Consider the following 26,349-nt stretch of genomic DNA (forward strand, 5'->3'; position numbering starts at 1 on the left):
AAAGGAACTGATGTGTCAGGCCTCTGAAGCGTACATTTCTGCATGCGCACACTCAGTCGTGACGGACTCTTTGTGACCCCCTGGACTGCAGCCCTCCAGGCTTCTCTGTCCATGGGACTCTCCAGGCAAGAATACTGGAGTGGGTTGCCATTTCCTCCTCCAGGGGATTTTCCCAACGCAGGGATCGAACTGGCATCTCCTGTGTCTCCCGTGTTACAGGTGGACTCTTTGCCACGGAGCCAATGGGAAGCTCCCCCTGACGGGCCTTTGAACCTCCCCTAAAATGGTGGCCCACCACAAAGATCCCTGGCTTTGTGCTTAGTCTGCTGCTGCTGCTAAGTCGCTTCAGTTGTGTCTGACTCTGTGCGACCCCATAGATGGCAGCCCACCAGGCTCCCCCATCCCTGGGATTCTCCAGGCAAGAACACTGGAGTGGGTTGCCATTTCCTTCCTCAATGCATGAAAGTGAAAAGTCAAAGTGAAGTCGCTCAGTCGTGTCCGACTCTTAGCGACCCCATGGACTGCAGCCTACCAGGCTCCTCCGCCCATGGGATTTTCCAGGCAGGAGTACTGGAGTGGGGTGCCACTGCCTTCTCATTAGTCTGGATGGGCACAAAGTGTACCATCACCTTCTGAAGCCAATTTTTCACACTCAGGTGGACGCTGTGGCAGACAGATGGCTATCTAGCCCACAAGCATTCTCCCTTCCTCCCTGCTACCAGTAAGACCCAGATTCTGTTCAGGTGAGAGCTCTGGCACACCTGACCACTAAGGGAGGTCTGCTGCCCTCTGCAGTGACAGGTTTAGGGGTACTGTGTGTGACCCAATTCTGGGTCAATGGTTCCTGAGAAGAATATTTCTCAGAGGCTTCTGGGAAAGATTTCCCATCATGATAAGAAGAGCTGTACAAAGAGAAACCCTATACCTCCCTGCTTGTCAGGTGGGGATCTGAAACTTGGAGCTGCAACCGTCATCTTGTCATTGTAAGGGAAAGGCCTAGAAAATCAATGAGAAGTGAACCACAGTCCTGATCCCTGAGCTGCTGGAGCAACAGGGTAATGGCCAACCCCTAGACCTCTTACGTCAGGAAAGTAACTGTTGCTGTTAAAGCCACTTTTAGTCAGGTGTGCTGGAACCTGTATCTGAAAGCTTTCTGCTACTCTCCTTGATTTCAAAGGCAGCTCTCTGAGGAAAACTGCATATTCCCAAAGAAAAATTCTGAGCTCTCAGGGAGCTGTAGTATAAAATCTTCCTCTATCAAAAGCAGTAAGCCCAGGCCTAAAAGGAGTTCAGGGCAACAACTCGAATGCAAATATCTGCATGAGGAAACCTATGAAAAAAATATATGGTCTTCAATACATATAACTTTCTGGTATCCACCAGACTTAGAAAGTACATAAGAAAAGAAACACAGTGAAGACAGATGAAACAGAGGAGAAGCCAGTGTAAGTCCAGTGAAATTTCAACCCATTTTTTAATTTTGTTTTTTAAATGAAATACTTCAAGCATCAAAAAAGTAAAGAAAATAATGAAACAAACCTTCAGGTAGTTGTACCTTTATTCTTCTACAAAAATTTCAAAAATCAGTTTCTCAGATCTTTTGAAAACTTCTTGGGGGATATCTATTTTTATTTTTGGATTAATTTGAGAAAAACACACCTTTACAATATTTAGTTTCTTCATTCAAGAATAGACGATCTCTATCCATTTATTCGTGTCTTTTAAAATCCTTTAATGAAGATTTATTATTTTTATTGTAAAGATCCTGCACTCTATCAGCAAGGTATTTCAGTTCTAGTATAGTTCTGTTGCTATTGTGAATAATACATATTTTTACAAGTTACATATTTTCCAGTTGATTACCACTTGTTTAAAGAAACACTGCTGGTTTCTGCATATTGATCTTCGGTCTTGAAACTTTGGAGGGGGGTGGTTCTACCTCTTTATTGCTACCAACCCATCTACCTCAAGCCCCCTCACGCATGCGTGCTCAGTCATGTGACCCTATGGACTGCAGCCCACCAGGCTCTTCTGTCCAAGGAATTTTCCAGGCAAAAATACTGGAATGGGTTGCCATTTCCTTCTCCTGTCTTGAAAGTTTTAAAAATGCTTTTATTAGTTCTACTAGTTTCTGTTGTGTGTCTTTGGTTTTTCATAATTAATGATCAGACCATCTGCAAATAATGGTAATTTGCTTCTTCCTTTTGACTCTTTATTTTTGTCTTAACTGCAGTGGCTAGGACCACAGATCAATAAATGGCAGCATGATAGCAATCATAATTGTCTTATTCCTGTCTGCCATGGGGGATGCTTTGAAAATTTCAAAAATATGATGTTTGCTGGAGGTTTTATTAGATACTCTATCAAGTTAAGGACATTCCTTTTATGTTTGCTTACAGCTTTTAAGATGAAAGGGTACTGAATTTTAATAAACTATTTTTCTTCACTGACTGGTATGGTGATTTTATCTCTTTTAATCTCAATGAAATAAATTACATAAACATATTTCCCAAGATTGAACTATCCTTGTACCCTTGGGATAACCGAGTTGTGTGATACTTTGACAAAGCATTAGATTCTATCTGCAGTTATTTCACTTAGGATTTTCACATCCATGTTCATAGGTGAGAACTGACCCTTCTTTCTAAGTATCAAGATCAGAAGTCCAGTTCCAGTTCAGTCGCTCAGTCGTGTCTGACTCTTTGCGACCCCATGAACCGCAGCATGCCAGGCCTCCCTGTCCATCACCAACTGCTGGAGTCCATTGAGTCGGTGATGCCACCCAACCGTCTCATCCTCTGTCGTCCCCTTCTCCTCCCGCCTTCAATCTTTCCCACCAGCATCAGGGTCTTTTCAAATGAGTCAGCTCTTCGCATGAGGTGGCCAAAGTATTGGAGTTTCAGCTTCAACATCGGTCCTTCCAATGAACACCCAGGACCAATCTCTTTAGAATGGACTGGTTGGATCTCCTTGCAGTCCAAGGGACTCTCAAGAGTCTTCTCCAACACCACAGTTCAAAAGCATCAATTCTTCGGCGCTCAGCTTTCTTCACAGTCCAACTCTCACATCCATACATGACCACTGGAAAAACCATAGCCTTGACTAGACGGACCTTTGTTGACAAAGTAATGTCTCTGCTGTCTAGGTTGGTCATAACTTTCGTCAGGCCATAGCAAACTATGGCTCACAGACCAAATGTGTCCTACCACTGGTTTCTGTAAATTAAGTTTTACTGGAACGTAGCCATGCTAATTCATTTAAGTACTGCCTATGACAGTGTTCACATTATAACAGCAGTCATATTTGTGAGAGAGACCATATGGCTTCTATATCTGAAGTAGTTATTATCCGGCCCTTATAGAAAAAGTGTGCTGTTTGCTGAAATAAGATTATACTGACCTTACAAGAGGTGTGTAGTTATCCCTTCTCTAAACAGTTCAAGATAAGAATATACATTTTCGGAAATTTCAGTAAAATCCATCTAGTCTAATCTTGGGATTTTTCTGTTGGAGAGAGGGGGTGATTACTGCTTTATTTCTGTAAGCGTTAATGATCTACATATAGGCTTTCCAATTTTTCTTAAGTTAATTTGAGCTGTTTTCCCTAGAAAATTTTTATTAAGGTTTTCAAAATTTTTTGTTTGCAGCTTTTCATGGCATTCTCTTAATTTAAAAGTCTCTGTTACATCTGTGGTTATTTTCTTTTTTATTCCTTATATATTTGCTGCCTTCTCTCTTGTATCCTTTACAGGTTCAGTGAGAGGTTCATCTATTTTATTGGATAAATAAAAATGATCCACTTTTGGTTCTGTTGATCATTTTTCTTTTCCCCTACTAATTTCTGCCCTTTTCCTTGTTATTTTCATCCTTTTACTTTGAGAGTACCCTGTTGTTTTTCTGCTAGTTTCTTGAACTGACTGCTTAGCTTATTTAATATCTATTTTGTTTTCTAATAAAATCATCTAGGGCTCAAAGTGAATGACTTGCATCCTGTAAGTAATAACAGGAAGCACTTTCATAACTGTCTAGCTCTATTTGCTTACTAGTTTTGACTTGTGATTTGTGCTTTAACTCTAAGGGTTATTTAGGACATTTTTTTTCCCTGTTTCCAAATGTTTCTCTCTGTTAAGCTGGCTCTGTTGTTGATTTCTAATTTACTGCACTGTATCACGGTATATACAGTCTATATTACTGATGTTGTGGGATTTTCAACACTTTTTTTTATGGCTTAACATAAGGTTTTTTAAAAAATAATTCTTTCATGTGTGCTTCAAAACTTACATACTCTGTTGGATACAAGGTTATTCCTCAATATATGGCATTTGATCAACCTTGTTAACTGTGTTACTCAATGCTCTTTTGGTTGCTTTTTCTATCAGTTTCTAAAGGAGATATTGTAAAGTCTTCAATATGGTTACAGACTTGTCAGCTTTTCCTCCTAACTCTGTCAATTCTGCTTTATGCAGGTGAAGAATTTGCCAGGTGCACACAAGTTCACGATCGCTATCTTGTCCTGATAAATTGTTCCTTTTATTATTAAAGGTTCTTCTTGTCCCTTTAATGTTTTTCACCTAAATTCTATTTTGTCTGATATTACAATTACTATCCCAGTCTTCTTTTGGTTAGTATTTGCCTAATATACCTTTTTGCAGCCCTTCATTCTTTGTCATTCAGTACTAGACCATTCAGGTATGACCTAAATCAAATTCCTTATGATTATACAGTAGAAGTGAGAAACAGATTTAAGGGCCTAGATCTGATAGACAGAGTGCCTGATTAACTATGGAATGAGGTTCGTGACATTGTACAGGAGACAGGGATCAACACCATTCCCATAGAAAAGAAATGCAAAAAGCAAAATGGCTGTCTGGGGAGGCCTTACAAATAGCTGTGAAAAGAAGAGAAGCAAAAAGCAAAGGAGAAAAGGAAAGACATAAACCTCTGAATGCAGAGTTCCAAAGAATAGCAAGAAGAGATAAGAAAGCCTTCCTCAGCAATCAGTGCAAAGAAATAGAGGAAAACAACAGAATGGGAAAGACTAGGGATCTCTTCAAGAAAATCAGAGATCCAAAGGAACATTTCATGCAAAGATGAGCTCGATAAAGGACAGAAATGGTATGGACCTAACAGAAGCAGAAGATATTAAGAAGAGATGGCAAGAATACACAGAAGAACTGTACAAAAAAGATCTTCACGACCCAGATAATCACGATGGTGTGATCACTCACCTAGAGCCAGACATCCTGGAATGTGAAGCCAAGTGGGCCTTAGAAAGCATCACTACAAACAAAGCTAGTGGAGGTGATGGAATTCCAGTTGAGCTATTCCAAATCCTGAAAGATGATGCTGTGAAAGTGCTGCACTCAATATGCCAGCAAATTTGGAAAACTCAGCAGTGGCCACAGGACTGGAAAAGGTCAGTTTTCATTCCAATCCCAAAGAAGGGCAATGCCAAAGAATGCTCAAACTACCACACGATTGCACTCGTCTCACATGCTAGTAAAGTCATGCTCAAAATTCTCCAAGCCAGGCTTCAGCAATATGTGAACCTTGAACTTCCTGATGTTCAATCTGGTTTTAGAAAAGGAAGAGGAACCAGAGATCAAATTGCCAACATCCGCTGGATCATAGAAAAAGCAAGAGAGTTCCAGAAAAACATCTACTTCTGCTTTATTGACTATGCCAAAGCCTTTGACTGTGTGGATCACAATAAACTGTGGAAAATTCTGAAAGAGATGCGAATATCAGACCACCTGATCTGCCTCTTGAGAAATCTGTATGCAGGTCAGGAAGCAACAGTTAGAACTGGACATGGAACAAAAGACTGGTTCCAAATAGGAAAAGGAGTTCGTCAAGGCTGTATATTGTCACCCTGTTTATTTAACTTATATGCAGAGTACATCATGAGAAACGCTGGACTGGAAGAAACACAAGCTGGAATTAAGATTGCCGGGAGAAATATCAATAACCTCAGATATGCAGATGACACCACCCTTATGGCAGAAAGTGAAGAGGAACTCAAAGCCTCTTGATGAAAGTGAAAGTGGAGAGTGAAAAAGTTGGCTTAAAGCTCAACATTCAGAAAACGAAGATCATGGCATCCAGTCCCATCACTTCATGGGAAATAGATGGGGAAACAGTGGAAACAGTGTCAGACTTTATTTTTCTGGGCTCCAAAATCACTACAGATGGTGACTGCAGCCATGAAATTAAAAGACGCTTACTCCTTGGAAGGAAAGTTATGACCAACCTAGACAGCATATTCAAAAGCAGAGACATTACTTTGCCAACAAAGGTTCGTCTAGACAAGGCTATGGTTTTTCCTGTGGTCATGTATGGATGTGAGAGTTGGATTGTGAAGAAGGCTGAGCGCCGAAGAATTGATGCTTTTGAACTGTGGTGTTGGAGAAGACTCTTGAGAGTCCCTTGGACTGCAAAGAGATCCCACCAGTCCATTCTGAAGGAGATCAGACCTGGGATTTCTTTGGAAGGAATGATGCTAAAGCTGAAACTCCAGTACTTTGGCCACCTCATGCGAAGAGTTGACTCATTGGAAAAGACTCTGATGCTGGGAGGGATTGGGGGCAGGAGGAGAATGGGACCACAGAGGATGAGATGGCTGGATGGCATCACTGACTCGATGGACGTGAGTCTGAGTGAACTCCAGGAGTTGGTGATGGACAGGGAGGCCTGGCGTGCTGGGATTCATGGGGTCACAGAGTCAGACAAGACTGAGCGACTGATCTGATCTGATCTGATCACTATGTTTGAAAACAACATATGGCAAGTGTTATTTTCTTTTTAATTGAAGTACGTGTCTTTAAGTTTCATTTATTGTGATTTATGGAGAAGGAAATGGCACCCCATTCCAGTACTCTTGCCTGGAGAATCCCATGGATGGAGGAGCCCGGTGGACTACAATCCAGGGGCTGGTGAAGAGTCCGGAACAACTGAGCGACTTCACTTTCACTTTTCACTTTCATGAATTGGAGAAGGAAATGGCAACCCACTCCAGTATTCTTGCATGGAGAATCCCAGGGACAGGGGAGCCTGCTGGGCTGCCGTCTATGGAGTTGCACAGGGTCGGACACGACTGAAGAGACTTAGCAGCAGCAGCATTGTGATTTAACCTGGAAATTTAGCTTTAATACTGAGCCACATGGGGTCTCTTGGAGAGTTAGAATCTTTAAATTTACCTCCTATGTACTAAGGTAGAATCTTTAAATTTACTTCCTCTGCATTAGGCAGTTTCCATTTGTTAAGTTCACTGAATTAAGAGGAAGCTGTTAAGTGGTAGTCAGATAAGTCAGACCTGTCCAGGTCCCGTGGTTGTTCGTAGTTTAAAGACTGCTGAGTCTCTAGAGGCAAGGATTGCATTTAGTATTTGCTGAAGCCGCTGTGAATTGTATTGGGGTCAACAGTACATACTTCCTAATGACTAAAAATCCTTTCCTGGAATGTGGAGCTGGATGGGAAAGCAAATACAACTGTTTTGGAAGAGTCATCTGGAATTAATTCATTTAGCAGAAGGCAACTGGCTCCTATCCCAGTAATTCAGTCTCCATTGAGGTTCCAACACAGACCTGCTCAAATACAGTGCTATGTTCTCTAACTTGGCAGATTCTAATCTCTACATCAAACCACTGAATTAACTATTCATCAATGAGTAGCATTCAATTATGTGTGACAATGTAGAGAGATAAACTGAGTAAAAAGATACATATATTTTTAACTCCAATTTTTAAAAACAATGGTTGAAGGATAATTTAGGAGTAGTTATTAGCAGTAAGAGAGCTAACCTTTACATCAGGCTCTCCTAGTAAGCCTAAAAAAATAAATAATAAATATCAATTCCTTGATTAAAGAGTGATTCTTTAGAAAAGCTGCTAGTGTTTAATATAAATTATAAATAAACCCACTTCTTACCAAAAGGGTTCACCAAATAGGAGATATTTCTGAGTTCCAACAATAAGGAGCAAAGTTTTCAAGTGTTTACATGCGAGGAATATTTTTGTGATACTAGACTTTTCCTAACACCCAACACCTAAGTCGAGAGTCTTGAGGAAAAGGATTATTCAAGGAGTCTAATAATTTCTTAACCATTCATGTGTGAAGAAAAAATTTTTTTCAAACATGTAATCACTTGTATTTTCTTATAAATAATTACCCATTGGTTGCCTACAGTCTTCATTATAACTCACCACCAAAGGTAAAAGACTGAACTGAAACATTTGGTAGGTCTTACAGTAACAAATGATACTTTCATTTCTTGAAAGTCCAAGTTTGCTCTCTTGGTCTTTGCCAGGGCAAAGGCAGACAAGAAACCAGGTCTCAAAGCATGCTCTGGAGCATTGTCACTGGCCAATAAGTAATCAGTGAACCAATAACACATGAGAAAAAAGATATAAGACAGAATACATTTATGGTGGGGTGGGGAGAGAAGGGGAAAATATTGCTGTGATTAATGAAAGCAATAAAAATTACTGGTCTTAAATGTAAATACTGTTGATACGACGAAAGTTAGTCACACAGTCGTGTCTGACTCTTTGCAATCCCATGGACTGTAGCCACTAGGCTCCTCCTTCCATGGAATTCTCCAGGCAAGAGCACTGGAGTGGGTTGCCACTTCCTTCTCCAGGGGATATTCCCAACCCAAGGATCAAACCTGGGTCTCCTGCATTGCAGGCAGATTCTTTATCATCTGAGCTACTAGGGAAGCCCCTAACAAATGATAACTTTTTGTATTTTCCAGAACAGTATCTTATTAATAATGATAATCTATACATAAAGTTACAAACTGAAACAAATGAGAATTGGGCAGTAAGAGGATATACATTTTAGACTGGGGTGTGTGTGTGTTGAGCAGACTGTTTTGTTTGGTTGGAAAAATAAGTATCTGTTCTAATGTGTTATTTAAAAGTAAACGAGACTCCTAGTTTCTGGTCCAGCATATACAAGGAGCCTAGAAGGTCCCATGCTGTCATAACAACAAATAAAAAGCTGAACAAACGCTTCTTAGGTTTATTAGAAAAGTGAAGCTACAGGGTAAGTCACTGCCCTCAAGTCAGAGACAGATCAGAGAATCTCAACTTACCAGAGCAGAAACCACCAAGGGAAGGGAGTGAGGGTAGGGTGAAGAAACCTGGACTGTGACTGATGAACCACTGAAGGTTCAAGGACAAGCCTAAAATCTTCTGGCAGGTGGTGGTGGGCAGGGGTGGGAGTGTGGTGCAGGGAGAAGGAGGTGGGGGGCGACCACACATTTGTGGTTTTAACTCCAGGAGCTCTACCCAGTTTTCACAGTGAACACTGGAAAAAAATTCCCTCCTGCTTCTGCAGAGAAGAAAAATAGCCAATTTTAAATACTCCGTAATATTCTGTTCTTCTTAACAAAGACTGCCTTCCGGAGAAACTATTTTATGTAATCTATTGGGGTTTCATCAGAGTCTATCCAACCTGGGAGAAGTGAAATACTCAATTCCAGTTCCTTCATCCATCCTGTCTCATCTTAAGAGGGGGTCGGGGGCAAGGAGCTGGAACTACTGAGAAGCACTTGTGAAGTTCACAGCCTGGGCACAGGCTCACTGAAAGACTGAGGCCTGATCACAGGACTGTAGAATGCACATCTCACATGTACTACTGAAGGCCCACTACTACAGTTCCTAGTATCCAGTCATCATGCTCAGCTTTCAACAATTAATCTTACTAAAAGGAAAAAACATTTTGAAGACACATAAAAACATTAGAAGCAGACTTAGATATGACAGGGATGCTAAAATTATCAGGCCATGAAAAAACCACCATGATTAATACGCCAAAGATTCTAATGGAAAAAGTAAGAAACAATGGGTAACACAAGCCGAGAGGCAGAAATTCTAAGAATGAATAAAAAAGTATTGCTCTAGATCAAACACACTGTCAACAGGAAGAATACCACTGATGGGCTCATTAGCAGACTAGACATGACTGAGAAGAGAAACCTTGAACTTGAGAATATGTCAACAGAAACTTTCAAAACTGAAATGCAAAGAGAAAAAATACTGGGGAAAAAAGCACACAGAACAGAGAGAATATCCAAGACCTGTGGGAGATTGATAAAGCATGTAACACTTTTAATGGGAATACCAAAAGAAGAAAGATAAAGGAACAAAAGCAATATTTGAAGCAATAAGGACTGAGAATTTCCTGAAATTAATGTCGGACACAAAACCAGAGAACTAGAAAACTGAAACAAGTATACAAAAAGCTACACCTAGCTGGACATATTATATATACAAACTGCAGAAATCAAAGGAGAAAAGTCTCAAAAGAAGCCAAAGGAGAATGGGAAACAGCTTACCTAGAGAAACAAAATTAAGAATTATTTCAACTTCTCAGAAACCACACAAACGACGAGAGAGGAGTGAAATATTTAACATGTTGAAAGGGAAAAATACCATCAATCTAGGTATGGTATTCTTTAAAGTGAAGGCGAAATAAAGGGTTTCTCAAACAAACCAAAGTTGAATTTGTTGCCAACAGGCCTGCCTTGAAAGAAATGTTAAAAGGAGTTCTTTGGCAAGAAGGAAAGTGACAGAGATCAGAAACTCTGATCTACATAAAGAAAAGAAGAATATTAGAGACAGGATAAGCAAAATGAAATCTTTATTTTTCTTACTCAATTGAGCTAACAGATTGTTAAAAATAGTAACAGCCACATTGTACTCAACTGTGTATGCACACGCGAAAGGGCGAGAGAGACGGTGACAGCAGTGACAGGCCGGGGAGGGAGGCCTCTCACAAGGCGCTTGCACAACACCAACAGCGGTATTTGAAGGTGGACTTCGGGGACTTCCCTGGTGTCCAGTGGTTAAAAATCCGCCTTCCAATGCAGGGGACACGGGGTTTGATCCCTGGTCAGGGAACTAAGACCCCACATGCTGCAGAGCAACTAGGCCCATGCGCCACCACTAGAGAGCCCATGTGCTGTCACTCCAGAGCCTCCCGAGCCCACGAGCTCTAGAGGCCGTGGCCTGCAACGAGAGAAGTCCACGCACCACAACAAAGACCCAGTGAGCCAAACTAAAAAAGAAGAAAGAAAAGACAGTGGACTCGGATTAGTGGTATAGTGCAAGCTCTAGGGCAATCACTAAAATAGAAGCATAACTGTTATGTTAGGAAAGAAGAGAAAATGGAATAATTTATTAAGTGCTCAACTGGAACCAGAAAAGGCAGAAAAAGAGTGGACAACAAAGATACAAACAAAGAGAATAAGGGCAACAAATAGAAAACAGTATCAAAGTTAGCAGCTGTTAAGTCAAGTATATCAATAATCACTTTAAACATCCATGCACTAAATATATCAATTAAAAGACAGGCTATCAGGGCAGACCAAAAAACAGTATGCTGTCTCCAAGAAACCCACTTTAAACATAAACACACATACAGATTAAAAGTAAACAGATAAAGAAAGACCATATACTATGCTAACACAAATCAAAAGAAAATATAAGTAGCTATACTAATTTCAGAGACAGCAAACTTCAGAGCAAGGAAATTTATTTACGTAATGATAAAGGGGTCAATTCTTCAAGAATAGGGCAGAACAATCCTTAAAGTACATGCATCTAACAATAAAGCATCAAAATATGCAAGGCAGAAACTGACAGTACTGCAAGAAGTAGATGAATCCATTATTACTGCTGGGAGACTTCAACACTCCTCTTCCAGAAATGGACAGATCAGCAGGCAGAGGGGCAACCAGATATAATTGATACTTACAGACCACTTAATCCAGTAATTGCAGAATACACTCTTCTAAATTTAACACAGTACATTACCAAGATAGACAACATTATGGGCCATAATTGACATCTTAACAAATGAAAAAGTATGTAAATTAGACAATGTATGCTTTCAGATCACAATAGGATTATATGAGAAATCAGTAATAGGAAAGACTGTCGGAGAAGCCAAAATGCTTGGCGATTAAACAATACATCGGACACGACTGAGCAACTGAACTGAACTGAAACAATACAACTCAAAGTAACACACAGGTCAAAGAAGAAATCACAAGGAAATTTTTAAAAACCCTGAATTAAATGAACATAAACACACAACTTATAAAAATTTGTGGGAGGCAACAAGAGTAGAGCATAACGGGTACTTTATAGCACTGAGTGTGTGTATTAGGTCTAAAACCAATAATTTAAGCTTTCACTTTAGGAACCAGAAAGTGAAGTCGCTCAGTCGTGTCTGACTCTTTGCCACCCCATGGACTACAGCCTACCAGGCTCCTCCATCCACGGGATTCTCCAGGCAAGAATACTGGAGTGGGTTGTCCTTTCCTTCTCCTGGGGATTTTCCTGACCCAGGGATCGAACCTGGGTCTCTTGCATTGTGGGCAGAGGCTTTATCCTCTGAGCCACCAGGGAAGCTTTCATTTTAGAAACTAGAAAATGAAGAGCAAATAAAATCCAAAGAAAGCAAAAGAAAATAAGCAACAAGATTAGAGCAGAATTTTATTTTATTTTATTTTTTTCCCTGTGTTCCCCCATTCAATCTGGGCTGCCACAATCAGGCAGGCAGAAAGCGCGAGGATGTTTTTCTTGCATCTGTAGTGTAGAGCAGAATTTTAAAACAGAAGATTTTAAAACATTTAAAATCAATTAATTTTAAAACATAAGATCAATGGAGAAAAAAAACAAAACTAAAAGCTCATTCTTTGGAAAGATTAATGCAATCAACAAGTTTCTAACACGGGTAACCAAGGAAAAAGAATTGAGGACTAACATCAAAAATTAAATTGAGGACATCACTACAAATCCCATGGACATCAAAAGAATAATAAAGGAATAAATCAACAAATACTATATCCACAATTCAATAACCTACATGAAATAGACCAATTCCTTGAAAGACACAATCTGCCAAAACTCAAAGAACAGACAACCTACCTAGGCCTATAAGAGAAACTGAATAATTAACCCTTCAACACAGAAAGCATCAGGCCCATGTGGATACACTGATGAATTCTACCTAACATTTAAAGGAGGAAACTGTATCAATTCTCTTCCAGAAGACAGAAGCAGAGAAAATACTTCCAAACTCATTCTATGAAGCCATCACTACCCTAATAACAAAACCAAAGACATTATGAGAAAACTATAGGCAATATCTCTCATGAATACAGGTGTAATAAAAATCCTCTAAATATTAGAAAGTGATATCTAACAATGTATTTTTTTAAAAAGTACACAAGCAAGTGGGATTTACTCCATGTATGCAGGGCTTGTTTCATATAAAAATCAATTAATGTAACCCACCACATCAAGAGGCTAAAGGAAGAAAAATCACATAATCTTATCAACAGACTCAGAAAAACCCCATGAAAAATTTCACCTATTTATGATTAAAAGAAATCTCTCAGTAAATGAACCTGACAAAACTTTATAAAGAACATCTAAAAAAATCTACACTTAATATCAAAATAAATGGTGAGAAACCAAAAGTCTTCCCACTAAGATCAGCAACAACGCAAGGATGCTCCCTCCCACCATCCCTCTTCAACATTTTATTGGAAGTACTGGAATAAAGTCCAGAATAATGAAAAATTATAATCAAACTAAATGCTCACATGTATTATATACCGTCTTTCAGTAATTACTCACATGTATATCTATTACCAGAAAAAAATGTCCACAATATAATGAGCTAATGAAATGGGTGAACTCCAATACTATTTTTAAAAAGATAAACACATATTTACAGATGTGTAAGCATGTATGAAAATTATTAAAATATTAACAAAGGTTATCTTTAGGTGATGGAAATATAAATGGCTTTTTGTTGTTTTGTACTGGTTATTTGTTAAGGTTCAATAACAGAGATAAGTTATGTGACAAAGCAAGTATGGTCAGTCAGTCAGGCTGCGACCCCATGGACTGCAGCACACAAGGCTTCCCTGTCCATCACCAACTCCGGAAGCCTACTCAAACTCATCCCATTGGTGATGCCGTTCAACCATCTCATCCTCTGTCGTCCCCTTCTCTTCCTGCCTTCAATCTTTCCCAGCATCAGGGTCTTTCCCAATGAGCCAGGTATTCCCATCAGGTGGCCAAAGTATTGGAGTTTCAGCTTCAGCATTAGTCCTTCCAATGACTATTTACTATCAGCTTTCTTTACGATCCAACTCTCACATCCATACACGACTACTGGAAAAACCATAGTCAAAGCTATGGTTTTTGTTGGCACTTTGTTCAAAGTAACGTCTCTGCTTTTTAACATGCTGTCTAGGTTTGTCATAGATTTTCTTCAAGGAGCAAGAGTCTTTTAATTTCATGGCTGCAGTCACCATCTGCAGTGATTTTGGAACCCCCAAAATAAAGTCTGTCACTTTCAGCCATAAGGGTGGTGTCATCTGCGTATCTGAGGTTATTAATATTTCTGTTGGCAATCTTGATTCCAGCTTGTGCTTCATTCAGCCCGGCATTTCTCATGATGTACTCTGCATATAAGTTAAATAAGCAGGGTGACAATATACAGCCTTGACATACTCCTTTCCGGATTTGGAACCAGTCTGTTATTCCATGTCCGGTTCTAACTGTTGCTTCTTGACCTGCATACAGATTTCTCAAGAGACAGGTCAGTGGTCTGGTATTCCCATCTCTAAGAATTTTCCAGAGTTTGTTGTGACCCACACAGTCAAAGGCTTTAGCTTAGTCAATAAAATGAAAGTAAATGTTTTTCTGAAACTCTTTTGCTTTTTCAATGATCCAGCAGATGTTGGCAGTTTGACCTCTGGTTCCTCTGCCTTTTCTAAACCCAGCTTCAACAACTGAAAGTTCATGGTTCATGTACTGTTGAAGTCTGGCTTGGAGAATTTTGAGCATTACTTTGCTAGCGTGTGAGATGAGTGCAACTGTGCGGTAATTTGAGTATTCTTTGGCATTGCCCTTCTTTGGGATTGGAATGAAAACTGACCATTCCCAGTCCTGTGGCCACTGCTGAGTTTTCCAGATTTGCTGGCATATTGAGTGCAGCACTTTCACAGCATTGTCTTTTAGGATTTGGAGTAGCTCAACTGGAATTCCATCACCTCCACTAGCTTTGTTTGTCGTGATGCTTCCTAAGGCCCATGTGACTTTACATTCCAGGATGTCTGGCTCTAAGTGAGTGATCAAACCACTGTGATTATCTGGGTCATGAAGATCTTTTTTGTACAGTTCTTCTGTGTATTCTTCCCATCTCTTCTTAATATCTTCTGCTTCTGTTAGGTCCATACCATTTCTGTCCTTTATTGTGCTCATCTTCACATGAAATATTCCTTTGTTATCTCTAATTTTCTTGAAGAGATTTTTAGTCTTTCCCATTCTATTGTTTTCCTCTATTTCTTTGCATTGATTGCTGAGGAAGGCTTTCTTATCTCACCTTGCTCTTCTTTGGAGCTCTGCATTCAAATGGGAATATCTTTCCTTTTCTCCTTTGCCTTTAGCTTCTCTTCTTTTCTCAGCTATTTGTAAGGACTCCTCAGACAACCATTTTGCCTTTCTGCATTTCTTTTTCTTGGGGATGGTCTTGATCACTGTCTCCAGTACAAGGTCACAAACCTCCATCCATAGTTCTTCAGGCACTCTGTCTATCAGATCTAATCCCTTGAATCTATTTATCACTTCCACTGTATAACTGTAAGGGATTTAATTTAGGTCATACCTGAATGGTCTAGTGGTTTTCCCTACTTTCTTCAATTTAAGTCTAAATTTGGCAATAAGGAGTTCATGATCTGAGCAATAGTCAGCTCCCGGTCTTGTTTTTGCTGACTGTATAGAGTTCCCCATCTTTGGCTACAAAGAATATAATCAATCTGATTTCAGTATTGACCATCTGGTGACGTCCACGTGTAGAGTCTTCTCTTGTGTTGTTGGAAGAGGGTGCTTGCTATGACCAGTGTGTCCTCTTAGCAAAATCTGTTAGCCTTTGACCTGCTTCGTTTTGCACTCCAAGGCCAAATTTGCCTGTTACTTCAGGTGTTTCTTGACTTCCTACTTTTGCATTCCAGTCCCCTGTAATGAACAGGACATCTTTTGGGGGTGTTAGTTCTAGAAGTTCTTGTACATCTTCATAGAACCGTTCATCTTCCTCAGCATTACTGGTCGGGGCATAGACTTGGATTACTGTGATACTGAATGGTTTGCCTTGGAAACAAACAGAGATCATTCTGCCGTTTTTGAGATTGCATCCCAGCAGCATCTTGTAGTGAGTGTATCAGTTCAGTTCAGTTGCTCAGTCATGTCCGACTTTTTGTGACCCCATGGACCGCAGTATGCCAGGCCTCCCTGTCCATCACCAACTCCCAGAGTTTACACAAACTCATGTCCATTGAGTCGGTGATACCATCCAACCATCTCATTCTCCGTTGTCCCCCTTTCTTCCCACCTTCAATCTTTCCCAGCATCAGGGTCTTTTCAAATGAGTCAGTTCTTCACATCAGGTGGCCAAAGTATTGGAGTTTTAGCTTCAATATCAGTCCTTCCAATGAACACCCAGGACTGATCTCCTTTAGGATGGACTGGTTGGATCTCCATGCAGTCCAGGGACTCTGAAGAGTCTTCTCCAACACCACAGTTCAAAAGCATCAATTCTTCAGTGCTTGGCTTTCTTTATAGTCCAACTCTCACACCTATACATGACTACTGGAAAAACCATAGCCTTGACTAGACAGATCTTTGGCATAGTCAATAAAGCAGAAATAGATGTTTTTCTGGAACTCTCTTGCTTTTTCGATGATCCAGCAGATGCTGGCAATTTGATCTCTGATTCCTCTGCCTTTCCTAAAACCAGCTTAAACATCTGGAAGTTCACAGTTCATGTATTGCTGAAGCCTGGCTTGGAGAATTTTGAGCATTATACTAGCGTGTGAGATGAGTGCAATTGTGCAGTAGTTTGGGCATTCTTTGGCATTGCCTTGTTTTGGGATTGGAATATGTATGCTTACAATAAAATTATTTCTGTGGCAATACTTTGTAATAAAATAGTGGAGTGACTTCTCTGGTGGTCCAGAGAATAAGAATCTGCCTAATGCAGGGGACACACGTTTGATCCCTAGTCTGGGAAGATTCCGTATGCCTTGGGGCCACTAAGCCCATAAGCCACAACCTCTGAGCCCAAGCTCCACAAGGAGAACCCCATAACAAGAAGCCAGAGCACTTCAATGAAAGTTTACATGCAGCAATGAATACCCAGCATACCTATAAATAAATAAAATTTAAAAGTAATAAATAGAATTGAAAAATAAAACATCCCCCTTTCTGCTTTGATCTGATACCTCAAAAAACACAGAAAACTCCATAAGGTGGTGGTGGCAGCATATTTTCAATCAGGTGAGCATTTTTAAAAAAGCAGTTAACAAATTCAATGCCAAAAATATGAATCAAGTTTCTTTCCTAAATGTATATTTAAAGCAACCTAAAATGCTCATATAGTTCAATTACCTCATTAGCATCCTCCCAATGAGAGCAGCGGGAAAGGGAGGGGAAGAGATGAGGGCTTTAATACGGTTGGCACGTGCACAGGCTTTGGAATCCAACACTTCTGAATAGTCAGGTTATGCTCGTGTGTGTGTCTATGTGTGTGTGTGTGAGCTGCTTAGTCGGTGGTCAGGTTATGCTCGTGTATGTGTGTTAGCTGCTTAGTTGTGTCCAACTCTTTGCAACCACATGGACTGTAGCCTACCAGGCTCCTCCATCCATGTAATTTTCCAGGCAAGAGTCCTGGAGTGGGTGCCATCTCCTTCTCCAGCTCTTCTGTGTGATTCAGGTCAAGTCACTCATCTTTTCCAGTAATAATAATAAGACCTATTATTTGAGTTCTTACTTAAATGTCTACCTATGAAGCAGGTATTATCATGCTTCCTATATTCTAGAAAAGAAATCTGATGCTTAGAGATGATAAATAATCTGCCAATGCCATGCAGTTAAGCAGCAGAACCAGAATTTGGACGTTAAGTGTCTTTGACTCCACAGTCTGTACACCCACCATATTAATGCCCTCCTCACCTCTGCCGCTGACAGAATAAATCAGGACACCTTTTGGAGGGCAGGCAAGATAAATGGGATCTTGACTTATTTTTTGTTTTGCAATAACTGAGGTGTTTTACATAAATCTGCCCTCTAAACTATTTGAGAATCTTGGGGGGAAAAGAACAGTGTGAAGGACCGGCTTTAAAAAGAAGAGGGTTAAGAAAAGCTGGTCTAGCAATTTTAAGTGATCCTTTGCCTGACACCTCAACTTTCTTAACAGTAATCTAGGTTTTAAAGGCAGAACTGGCAATTTCAGTTTGAAATGACAAAAAAACCTTCACGTTTCCAAGTATCACTATAAAGGGGATCTTGGTCTTCCTGAAACATTTAAAACTACATATATTTAATTGACTCAACAGAGGTGAACAGTTAATTTGATATTTAAAAAAAAATTTTTTTTCATAATAAATTTTTATTAGAAGAAAATTTAATTAACAAACTTATACATTCAACATGGTCATGCCATTTTACACAAACATACAGTCACTGCTGCTAAGTCACTTCAGTTGTGTCCAACTCTGTGCGACCCCACAGACGGCAGCCCACCAGGCTCCCCCATCCCTGGGATTCTCCAGGCAAGAACACTGGAGTGGGTTGCCATTTCCTTCTCCTGAACAGTTTATTTGAAAGCAGCAAGAAACCACAACTGCGCTTCTTACTCTCAATCTACTGTTGAAATGGCATGCATTTAAACATATTAGCCATTCCAACAGGTGTAGAGTAGTTAATTCATTGTTGGATGGCATTAAAGGTAAATTTAGATAAAGTACAAGAGTCAGTAAAGTTACAAGAGTATCTTTCAAAAACACATTTTAAAAAAAAAAAAAAAAATGAAGGCTTGAAAGGTGTAAAGGCTTAGCTCTGTTTCACCAAAAGTGCATATTTAAACCCGATAACCTCTTGATGTTCTTTTCAACAATGTGTTTCTATAACCCTATAAAAATAAATTCCACTTAACATCATAGTCCCTACATAGACAGGCACACTTGCTACCTAAAGACCTTCTCAGCGAAGTCCTTGTTCAGTCTCACACCCAGAACTTCGCTGGTCATACAGCCATAAATAGCTGATCATCTTTCTTTCAGCTCTCGTAAATCTCAGTGAAAGTATGTCATGGAGGAACTCTTGATTGAAAATAATACTCTTCCCTTCTTTAACTGCCTTACTCTCCATTCTAAAAAACCACTTCAAAAGTTCAGCCCTTTTCAGTGATTTTATGACTTACTTTGAAACCAAAACCGTATCTGTTCTGGGGCCTGCCACAGAGCCCTTTAGCTGTTGAGTGATAAAAGAGGCTGTTCAGATGGCATTCTAGTCTGCCCACTTATGTCCTGAAGTCATTCCTCAACCCCGAAACAGAGTAAAGAAAAAGAAAAATCAAGCCAAATAAAATGAATAACTGCCACTTCATCTAAAGCACAGGACTGTTTTGTATGGAAGAGCTCTAAATGAGCATTATGGCAGGTATACTGATGGAAAAATATTTCATTTGGCACTGATATAAATGTATAGACCTGTGGTTAAGTACAAACACATTATAGCTGATTTTGAAACTGTTACTCTCCCATCTTCAATACTATGGCATTTCTTCACCAATAAAGGGCAATTACTATATAAACCACTGGGAAGGGAAAAACCAGGAGGATGGATCTCTTTCCTCTTGATTCATCGTCTTAGACTGTGCACGTGTGCATGATGATGAGGCAGAGGGAGCAGCAAGTCTGCTGCCAGAGCAGCAGCAAGGGCACCGTGGCGAGGGGTGAAGCAAGTAGGCGAGAGAGAGGAGGAGAGGTGAGGTGCCAGAGGAGCCAGGCCACAGGCCACAGGCCACTCGAAGGCTTCAGCTTGAAAGGCCTTCAAGTGACATCATCTGACCAGGTTTTCAAAACAGAATCATTTTGTATGCTGTGCTGAAAATAAACTTACAGGGGTAAGAGTACAGAGGGGAGCAGAGGAACTGAGGTGAGAGGTGATGGTGGCTTAGACCAAGGTGGTAGAGAGACAGATGCCTGAGAAGAGGCAGGAATCTGTATATATGTATTTTGAAGGTAGGGCCAACAGAATGGACTAATGAACTAAATATTGGGTGTGAGAAAAAGAAATCAAGGATGACTCTTCGTTTTCTGAGTTAAGCAACTGGAAGGAGATGAAGTGGACATTTACTGAGATGGAGAAGATAATGGCTCAGAGGTTTAGTTATACATCTTAAGTTTCAGACGCCTGTTGTACATCCCAATGGAAATGCCAAGTAGGCAGATTAAGGACAGCTAAACGGTTAGGGATAAATGGGTCATCCATCCACCTACCAACCTACCCACCCACTAACCCAATCACTCACCTACTGTATTTAAATCCTTGAGACTGGATAAGATCAACAAGAAGTAGATGAGAGACAAAGAAAGAAAAGGAAGAACCAAACTTCAGGACATTCAACCTTCAGGGAGGATCAGCAGACACTCAGATGGAGGACAGAAGTCAGAAAAGAGTGGTGTCCTGGAAGCCTAATAGAAAAAGTTATTTAAGCTTTTTTCCCAATAGTGTTCTGTTCCTAGTCTTTTGATTCTTCCCGCTGAAGCGCCAGACACCATGGTTAAGTCATCCCTGTTGCACTTTGTCTGAATTCACATCTCATGGAAACTGTGAGATAACATGATTATTGTTTTAAGTTTTGTGAAGCAGCAATGTAACAGTTTCCGAATATATAACTGTGTCAGTGGCACCAATAAAAGAGTTCACATAAATCTACCCAGTTGCAATACTCTCAAGGAGATTGGCGCATTTGATGATTCTTCATGGAGTACTTCTAGTCATACTCCTTTAAGGATTAATTGAGTCATCTGGAAACAGTAAATGATCTTGATGATCTCCATGTGAACCATCCCTTGCCCCAATAACGTTATCTTCACCATCATTCTAATTAAAAAAAAAAAAAAAAATTCTTCAAATGCTAAGATCGTTTCAAAGCTAAAAATAAGCTTGCATGGATGCTTGGGGCTGGCACACTGGGACAACCCCGAGGGATGGTATGGGGAGGGAGGAGGGAGGAGGGTTCAGGATGGGGAATACATGTATACCAGTGGCGGATTCATTTCGATATTTGGCAAAATTAATACAATATTGTAAAGTTTAAAAATAAAATAAAATTAAAAAAAATAAAATAAAATAAAATCACACACACACAAAAAAAGTGAAAATAAAAACAAAAAATGTAACTGAAGCCTTGCCATCTGCCCCCCAGAGATGGATTTGCTTTCATTTCCTTGGACTTAAAGAGAAGACAATACAGAACAAAATTTTAGCAGTTCTAACTTTAATCTTTCTGAACCCAGATATATCCCCTTAGAATTCCTTGGGGGATCATGGCTATGCCATTAAGCACTTTAAATACTGACTTTTACAACTACTTGATCTGTCCACATTTCTCCCCAGACTCCGGGGTTGTAAAAAAAACTAAAATTAAAAAAAAAAAGAAAGCGAGAGAGTTAGATAAAAGAAAATTTCCAGGGGCTTCCCCCTAGTTCAACTTCCTTCCCCAACAGTTATTTATTTTCTTATATGATCATCCCCTCTCCAGTGACTTTATTTATTTTTTTGCCACACCACACAGCATGTAGGACTTCCTGACCAGGGATCAAACCCATGCTCCCTGCAATGGAAGCATGGAGTCCCAACCACTGGATGGTCAGGGAAGTCCCCGCCCCAAGGTAACTAAAATTTCATTTAACTAAGCGTCTCAGAGGACTTTCCAAGTTGGGATATACAGATTTCCTTTATCTTCTTTAACCTGCTGCTGGATAATACATAATACAAACTGCCATGACTGATATAATCATTCTCCTACTGATGGACATTTAGACTGTCTCCAGTTTTTGCTATTATAAGCATTCCTTTACCTATATTTAGAAGTCAACATGCTTGGCTCAGGTATACGCCAAGAGGCACAGAAAGTTATAAGACTTGGTCAAGGCTTCCAAGCCTGTGGCACAAGAAGAAGAAGAAGGGCTGGGATAACCAAAAATGACAAAGAAGAGAAAAGTTAGAAAACTTTTTTAATTAAAAAAATATTTTAAACCTTCCAGTTCACTTTCACGTTTGATATTTGAGGATAACACTGAGAAGCCTATAATCAAGTAGGAAAGCTGACAGAAAATACACCAAAATGTTACTAACAGGGAATATGAACATTTACAATTTTGTTCTTTTTATTTTTCTGTTTTTCAAAATGTCCACATTGAGAATATATGGGGAAAATATACTTAAAACTTATAATGGAAAAAACATTTATAAAAGTCATGAAAGCATTCATAAAATGTAGTAGCTGAGCAGAAAACTCAGAGATGTGCCCAGGTAGCAAGGGGACAGGGCAGGTTCTCCAGCTGGAGAGAACCATATGCACTGTCAGATCTGTGGCATGTCCTGAAATGGAAAGCAGCTGGAATGATTGGTGTACAGTTCCCAAATAGTACAGACAGACATTTTTAAGACTCTTAAAACATACTGCCTATTCCTTAATCATCATCAATAGAATAAAATTTTAAAATCTTGTCTAACTTGATAAGATCAAGATACTGGGTTATTTTAATTCTTTTTCTGGCTTATTTTAATCTGCACTTATTTGATGACCAGCGAGATGTATTTTTCCCCCACTCATTATTATTTCCTCTCTACTAAGAAGTAGGAAAGCCAAGGGAAGAATAACAGTCAGTTTCTTCGTCTCTGTTCCAGGAGTTCACATCACTGAGCCGCACTCCATGCTCACCAAGGTACCCAGGTCCTGTAACCTCCTCAACTTTGAATGCCTCTCTACCAGGCTGTCAAGGCCCTCTGCCATCCTGCTATGTCCACAGCCTGTTTTTCCCCTTTACTCCATCTGTGGTGTTCAGGACACCAGTCCCAAACCTAACCAGACTGATAGTGAGAGCCTGACCAACAGTTACCAATTAAGGAAGAGTAAGAAACTAGCATCTGGGAGTGGCAGGGACAAAAGAACCTCCAGACCATTCAAAGTAAGAGTTCCTCCACAAGCATAACGGCCCTCGGGGGCGCTATGGAGACGAATGAGGGCGTTTTTGCTTGTCACAGTGATGGATGAGAACAGGTGGCACCAACAGGAAGAAAGCAGGAGAGCTAGATGCCCCATAATAGGAAGACTGATCTCGCCCAAGAGCTGCCCTACATGACTTTTCAAAGTCTTGCCACACAATTTTGTGGGTGGGAAATCTCATTTTAACTATTTGAGCCTAGAATTCAATTCCTTTCTAGTCTGTGAACATTAATAGAGGAGATACACACACACACACACACACACACACACACACACACACACAAGCATACATAGGTAGGAAAATACTTATCTACTATAGAAAGGAAGTGTTGAGCCTGACAAGGTTGAGAACCACTCCGATTTAAGCAGTCATTTGCAAATGTACAAAGAGAGTTAGAAAATGGTTACCTGTCCATATAAGGGGCCACCCATATAATGCCTACACTAACCCACACAATAAAGGGCACCTACAGGCCAGAGACGGAGAAGACAACGGCACCCCACTCCAGTACTCCTGCCTGGCAAATCCCATGGGCAGAGGAGCCTCGTAGGCTGCAGTCCATGGGGTTGCTAGTAGTCGAACACGACTGAGCGACTTCACTTTGACTTTTCACTTTCGTGCATTGGAGAAGGAAATGGCAACCCACTCCAGTACTCTTGCCTGGATAACCCCAGGGACGGCGGAGCCTGGTGGGCTGCCATCTATGGGGTCGCACAGTCGGACACAATTGAAGCGACTTAGCAGCAAGAGCAGCACAGGCCAAAGATTACACAGAAGCAACATGAAAACCTCCCTACCCAGTTCTTAGGTTATGTTTCTTAACTCATTTTACTACTTCTATGTCTGAAAGTGGTTCCCCAAAACAAGGTAAAGAAAAAGTACATTAGGTACACTGTAAATCAAACTATAATCTAGGTTTACAAAGGAAAAATAAGTAACACTCTCTTGCTGGTGCCAATTACTTCCTCTTTAATATGGTCTTTATGAATGGTCTTGTCATTCATTTACCACCGAATCAAATCAACAGAGTCAACTCCTAAATAATCCAAAATGTACCAAGAGCTATTCTATTCTACCCATCCCAGTACTCTTCCTGAAACCAGAAGGTTCACATTATACAGCCTAGAATTTTCAGTCTCTATAAAGCTTCTCCTAATAATATCAATAATGTGACTGATAGTCACATTATTTATAATATGATAAAGCAAATAATGTTATTAGAAACCAATAACAATGTTATCAGAATGCTGTTAAGAAACAGTATCTTAAGGGAAAAGATCACAAATATTAAGAAAAAAGTTGTTAAATTTGAAATGTAAATTATTCTTAAAAAAATTTTTTTTATTACTATCTACTAAAGGAGCCTAGCAGCAATGACACCCTAGTAGCAGTGAACACACCCAGCACCGTAACCCTGGTTTCTAAAGAACATTCTCCACTAGAAGGGAATTCTCTGGAGAAATGGCTGACAAGTCTGGGACAGGAAAATTCAAAGTGAGCCTGGAAGAATAAAAAACAAAACAGAATTTAAAATCCCCCAAACAACAAACAACAACAACAAAAAGGTGAGCCCGGAATACCTTATTGCATTACAGGGCAAGAAGTGCTCACACGATGAAGGGCCGTGTCCAAAGTACACAGGGGGCTACCTGAAAGGGCACACACTGGTCAAATTTGCGATAATTAAATCAAAGAGAATAAAGACAGTAACTGCTTGTAATATAATGGGAAAAAAATAGGAAAATCTATTAGTTCAGTGGGGTTATTTAAAATAAGGAAAAAGGGGGGAGGGAGGAAGAAGAGAACTTTCCTTTAAAGAAGAATTTCATCTTAGGAAAAAAAGAATTAGAAAACCACTGTTCTTCAGTCTCTGCTATAATATCTGATTTGGTAAGGTTCAGTTGCTGCTGCTGCTAAGTCGTTTCAGTCGTGTCCAACTCTGCAACCCCATAATGGCAGCCCACCAGGCTCCCCCCGTCCCTGGGATTCTCCAGGCAAGAACACTGGAGTGGGTTGCTATTTCCTTCTCCAATGCAGGAAAGTGAAAAGTCAAAGTGAAGTCGCTCAGTCGTGTCCGACTCTTCGAGACCCCATGGACTGCAGCCCACCAGTCTCCTCCCTCCATGGGATTCTCCAGGCAAGAGCACTGGAGTGGGTGCCATTGCCTTCTCCAAGGTTCAGCAGTAGATGCTAAAACTATTATCTTAAAGACTGTTGGGCTGTTGGGAGACAGAGGACATTCATATAGCCTGGAAGAACTGTTCAATAGATTACTTACCAGTTTTGCTGCATAAGGAGAAATCTACTTCTACGATAAACTGTCAATTATTACCTGATCAAACATTTTATCATTAATGGCAAGGCAGCCTGATACAATGTGCCTCCTGACTTTAAGTACAAGGAAGCACATGATATCACCTATGTGGCAACTCGTCAAAAATGCTTCTCCTCAATCTCATCAAGCCTCTATCTGTGTGCTATTCAACATGGTGGCCACGATCCACATGTAGCTACTGAACTTGAAATGTGTATGTGACTAAGGAATTGAATTTTAATTGTTATTGGTTTACATAGACATATATGGCTAGTGCTACCACACCGAACACTGCAGATATGGATCACTTCAGAAAATTTTACCAGATAACACTGCTCTAAGTAAGTTGCTGGAAATACAGAAGAAAAGGAAATAAATTAAAAGACACCTGAAAGAAATGATCAAACAAAACCAGAATGTGCGACAGTCTATTAGACAAGGTCACTAGACTGTTAAAAAGTCACCATTACGGTGAGCAGGGTGTGGAAAGGCTTAGTGTATGATTTTATTTATGGTATAAATATATCTCTATCATAGCATAGAGCCTGAAAAGGCATACCACCAACTGCAATGTGTGAAAAAACAAACAGGTGTAATAGATATTTCATGATAACTGGGGACATTCGAATACGGAGTAAATATTCGATGACATTATGGAGTTATTATGAATCTCAGGTGCAACAATGGTATGTAGTTATGTAAGGGACTGGCCTTAAAGAGATTCATGCTGAAGAAAGAACAGAATTTTGAGGTAATGTGCCATGACAGCTACAATTTACTTTCAAATGGCATAGTCAAAAAAGGGTGTGGATATAAACACAGAGAGGTAAGGCAAATATGCAACAAGTCAACAGATATTATATCTAGAAGAAGGGATACACTGTTTGTTTCACTATTTTAAAATTATACTTCAGTTCAGTTCAGTTCAGTCG

At 40.0% G+C, this 26,349-nt stretch overlaps 1 protein-coding gene and 1 non-coding gene across 3 annotated transcripts in view; both read right to left on the reverse strand.

The window, feature by feature from the left end:
• Positions 1-26,349, reverse strand: part of NUDT3 (nudix hydrolase 3) — a 123,108-nt gene that overhangs the window by 17,259 nt on the left and 79,500 nt on the right. The window lies entirely within an intron of this gene.
• LOC139179168 (small nucleolar RNA SNORA31) lies at positions 12,523-12,648 on the reverse strand. Its single transcript, XR_011563593.1, has one exon. It is a non-coding gene; the product is annotated as a small nucleolar RNA SNORA31 (small nucleolar RNA).

Source organism: Bos indicus, chromosome 23 (genome assembly GCF_029378745.1).
Source record: "Bos indicus isolate NIAB-ARS_2022 breed Sahiwal x Tharparkar chromosome 23, NIAB-ARS_B.indTharparkar_mat_pri_1.0, whole genome shotgun sequence".
NCBI lineage: Eukaryota > Metazoa > Chordata > Mammalia > Artiodactyla > Bovidae > Bos > Bos indicus.